The sequence below is a fragment of the Macrotis lagotis genome, chromosome 1 (genome assembly GCF_037893015.1).
Source record: "Macrotis lagotis isolate mMagLag1 chromosome 1, bilby.v1.9.chrom.fasta, whole genome shotgun sequence".
NCBI classification, from domain to species: Eukaryota; Metazoa; Chordata; class Mammalia; order Peramelemorphia; family Peramelidae; genus Macrotis; species Macrotis lagotis.
In genome coordinates, this window is record NC_133658.1 from 788,282,436 (window position 1) to 788,287,454 (window position 5,019).

The following is a 5,019-nucleotide window of genomic DNA, read 5'->3' on the forward strand; positions in this document are numbered from 1 at the left end:
ATGGACTGATGGATCTATAGCTAGACTGGCAGTCATTCACTGTGACAAAAGTAGAGTGGAGTTGGTGAATGTGAGAAAGGGTATCTTTTTAGGCTTCTTCAAGTTCCCTTCAAGCTTCAAGTTACTTTGGGTACTTTCTGGCTTCCAGTTTCCAGAAGTAAAATGAATGAGATCAGCCCCACTTCAGATTTCTGAAGAAAAAGACTCTGGGAAGAAGCCAGTATGAGAGGAGCTAGCAATCTCCATCATGTCCCATATTCCTACTTTGAGTTAACTACCTCTTGGAGAAGATATGGAACTTTCTTTCTGTTGAGTAAACTCCCAATGAGAGAACTCCTTTATTCTGTGTGCTCTGGTATGTATATTCTCCAAACTATACCTTCTCTGATTTTTGTTTGTTACTGATTTGGATAAATGGGTTTTTTTTTGGGGGAAAAACTCAACCCCCCCTCAAAACAAAGACAGACAACCTCAAAACAACACTCCAACCAATTAATAATAATCATCATAATAAATTTTAATACTAATTTTATCTTCTAGAGTATATCTTGAGAATCAGTAGCATTTCAGAATGGACAAGCTGCTTTTTAAGTAGAAATGTGGAATCTATACCATTTTTAGAACAGCATCTAGGTATTTGGGAATTTTGAGTGATTTCACAAAATAATATGATATCCAAGAAGGATATTATGAACTGAGAATATATAAAATAAAACGAGATAACATTTTTAAAGCACTTAGCCAGGGCCTGGCATCTATCTATCCATAAATACTTATTCCATTCTCTACATTCCTCTCCACCCACCTGCACTTCTTTTTTCCCCTTCCTAGTATAAACTTGTATGGCAAGTGCCATCTGCTAAGTTAGATATTGCAATCTAAGTTGATTCAAACATAAGTGAAAGCACCAGTGAGATAAAACCAAATACCAAGGCTCCAAGTGAATGCTGCACATGAATTCTAAGATTCCTCTCATTTCTACTTCATAAACCAGGTCCTTCCTATTAGTAAAACTCAAGTCTAGAAGACTGTTTCCTTCATTGCTTCCACTAACTTTAAAAAAATGAAATCAATAAGAAAAGTTAAGAACTTGTCAGAAACTTTGCTTTGAAGGGAAAGAACTCCAGAAGATGTCTAGAGACTTTAAATCCCCAGCTTTGTGTTGTTTCTGGTATCAATTACTTCCATAACTAAGACCTGTAGTTTCCTCCTACCAACAGTGCTGTTTTGATGAGTTTCTATTGGCTCTCAAATAAGGTCCTTTGTACGAGACTGTTGAGGGTCATAGGTAGGCCATTGCGTGACTGGGAATGCCTTGAAGGTCCTCTTGCCCGAGAACATCAAAGGCCTACTCACCTGGGTCAGCTCTTAGGATCTTCTCATCTGTTCCTTCTGTTTTGGCACTTCCTGGAGCATTGTGTGTAAACACTAAGCCGATAGCAATATTACTGGGAGTGCTAGCCTTGAGGAAATAAACTTTTATCACCTGCTGCTCAAGAGCACCACTGGGAGCATTGTTTGACTGTTAATTAGAGAGTGCCATGTGATTGGGAGTGAACCAGGGACTAAAAAAGGGTATTTAAGCTCTTGCATTCTGAAAAATAAACAGAGAACTTGTTATCTTTGTCTTTTGCCAGAGAACTTGACTATAGCTGGACTGAGTCAAGCAGTAGGTTATGAGTAAAGATAAGTTAGCTGGCAGGTATGCAACAATCCTAGATACTTCTTCCTTTTGGTTTGTAGAATTCCTTGCAGGAATATATTTTCTTGCTACACAATGAGTTCTACCACCACTCCCTTCCCAATCTTATCTATTTCTTTTATATAAGCTATATTTTTCTACAAGCCTTTTCTGATCATGAGTCACATCCCATTAAGTTTCTGCGATACCTAACAATTCAATTTTGTCTTCTTAAATTAAGATCTCTACCTTTTTTTCTCCCTTTTTTGTTCTTAATATTTCTATTTAGATAACTGAATCTATAAGAATTGTTATTAGCCCTTCCTTGGAAACTGTTTCTTCTCAATTACTTGAACCCTCTATTGCCATTTTCCTTCCTATGTTATGCCTAATGTGTGCTGTAGTATCTGACTTAGTTAATGTTAGGGCAGTTTCTTCCTTGTGTATCTTTTTACATTTAAATTTTTTTTTTATTTTTACAATTTTTCCTCTAATCTCTTTTCCCTCCCCCCCAACCCCACAGAAGGTAGTCTGATAGTCTTTACATTGTTTTCATGCTATACATTGATCAAAACTAAATGTGTTGAAAGAAAACATATCCTTAAGGAAAAAATAAAATATAAGAGATAGCAAACTTACATAATACATAAGATAACTTTTTTTAAAAATAAAGTTGATAATCTTTGGTCTTTGTTTAAACTCCACAATTCTTTCTTTGGATACAGATGGTATTCTCCATCGCAGATACTCTAAAATTGTCCCTGATTGTTGCACTGATGAAATGAGCAAATCCCTTATGATCATAATCCTCATGTTGCTATTATGGTCTGCAGTGTTCTTCTGGTTCTGCTTATCTCACTCAGCATCAGTTCATGCAAGTCTTTCAAGGCTTCTCTGAAATCCCATCCCTTCTGGTTTCTAATAGAACAATAGTATTCCATGATATACACATACCACGATTTGTTCCCTAATTGATGGACATTCCCTTAGTTTCCAATTCTTTGCCACCACAAACAGGGCTGCTATGAATATTTTTGTGCAATTGATGTTTTTACCTTTTTTCATAATCTCTTCCAGGTATAGACCCAGTATTGATATTGCTGGATTAAAGGGTATGCACATTTTTATTGCCTTTTTGCTCTCCAAAAAAGTTGGATCAGTTCACAGCTCCACCAACAATGTATTAGTTTTGGTCATTGTCCTTTCTAGTCATATTGACCAGTCTGAAAGGTGTGAGGTGGTACCTCAGAGATGCTTTAATTTGTATTTCTCTAATCAATAATGATTTTGAGTAATTTTTCATATGACTATGGACTGCTTTGATTTCCTCATCTGTAAATTGCCTCTGCATTTCCTTTGTCCATTTGTCAATTGGGTAATGGCTTTTTTTTTTTTTTATAAATTTGACTTAGTTCTCTATATATTTTAGAAATGAGTTCTTTGTCAGAAATACTAGTGGTAAATGTTGTTTCCCAATTTGCTACATTTCTTTTGATCTTGGTTACAATAGTTTTGTTTGTGTAAAAGCTTTTTAATTTAATATAATCAAAATTATCTAGTTTGTTTTTAACAATGCTCTCCATCTCTTCCTTGGTCATAAACTGCTTCTCTTTTCCATAGATCTGACAGGTAAACTATTACTTGATCTCCTAGTTTGCTTATAATATTGTTTTTTTGTCTAAATCTGTACCCATTTTGATCTTATATTTGTATAGGGTGTGAGGTGATGGTCTAATCCAAATTTCTGCCATACTAACTTCCAATTTTCTGAGAAGTTTTTATCGAAGAGAGAGTTTTTATTCCCAGAAGCTGGACTCAATAGCATTTCCTGCTATTGCACCTAGTCTATTCCACTGATCCACCACTCTATTTCTTAGCCAATACCAGACAGTTTTGATGACTGATGCTTTATAATATAATTTTTGATCTGGTAACATCTTTTTCATTTTAAAGCTCTCTTGATCAGATATTTAAGTCTCCAGATCAATATATTCTTTTCAGTACTTGCAATATATCCCTAGTTAAGAACCTGTTGCTTTTATATTAAGTCCTGGCCCAAAATCAAAATCTTTTTGTCACATAGGACCTTGTTAACTAAATCTAGTTTCCCAGTTTCTTCTTTTCTCTTCTGAAGGTCTTACTGTCAATTTTGCAGCAACAATGATGAAAAACCCAACTGGAGCCTTTGAGGAATTCAGTTCCTCCCCACTCAACTCTCTCATCTCCACTGTTTTATAACTCCAAGAGCTGTGTTAACATGAACCATGAAAATATCCATATTTGTTAATTTTTGTTTGTTTTGTATTTCCTGAATTGTTGGATTATTATCTAATTTCTTTTGTTTGTTTTTTGTTTTTTGCAAGGCAATGGGGTTAAGTGAATTGCCCAAGGCCACACAGCTAAGTAATTATTAAGTGTCTGAGGTCAGATTTGAACTCAGATACTCCTGACTCCAGGGCTGGTGCTCTATCTAGTCTAATAAAAAAAGGAGCTGAAGGTAACATAAGTGGATTGTTAACAGTGTTGAGGGCCAGCTCCTGGGAGTGATTTACACATATCTTTGGTGATCTTTCCCTTTAGAGATATGTATGTATTCTTGTTTATTAAATGGATTTGTTGGTTCTCCAGTGAACCCTGATCCAGGACAATCTGTGGCTCTGGAGGTGGTTGTAAAAGGCTTTTCTGATAAGGAAGTATGCACATTTCTAAGAATAAACATTGTAAATTTACCCAGGAATTTGTGAAATTGGGTCTCTTTTAACCTATCACTCCTGAGATAAGTTTTTGTTATAAAAGGTCTTGAGTTTCCAAGAATAAATCAGTAGAATTGTATCACGACCTTGCTTGTATGTCTCTATTCAATCTGACTCTCTCGTTCAGTGTTTTAGACACACACCAGAATTATCGCTGGTGAAATAACAGTAGCCTTTTGGAGACAATGCTCCAGACTTTATTGTCAAATCATGATAAATCTCTGCTACTTTCATTTCTATTATCTATGTATCTTTTCATCTATGCATTCTGTGGTAATTTTCAAAAGAATTTTCTGACTTTGGATGGTTGTGTGTTCAAGAGTGGGGAGATTTTTGTTGATTGAGCATTCAATAAATTTTTAGTAAAAAACATAAACACCAGAACATCAACAATAAAGCACAGCACTTTATAACCTCAGGTTCTTTTAATCACAATTATACATTATTGGAAGCAAATATATATATATATATATATATATATACATATATATATATATATATATAAAATGAAAGAAAAACTCAAAATCAAGTGTATGTGTACACATACACTTGATTTTGAGTTTTTCTTTCATTTTATATTGCTTT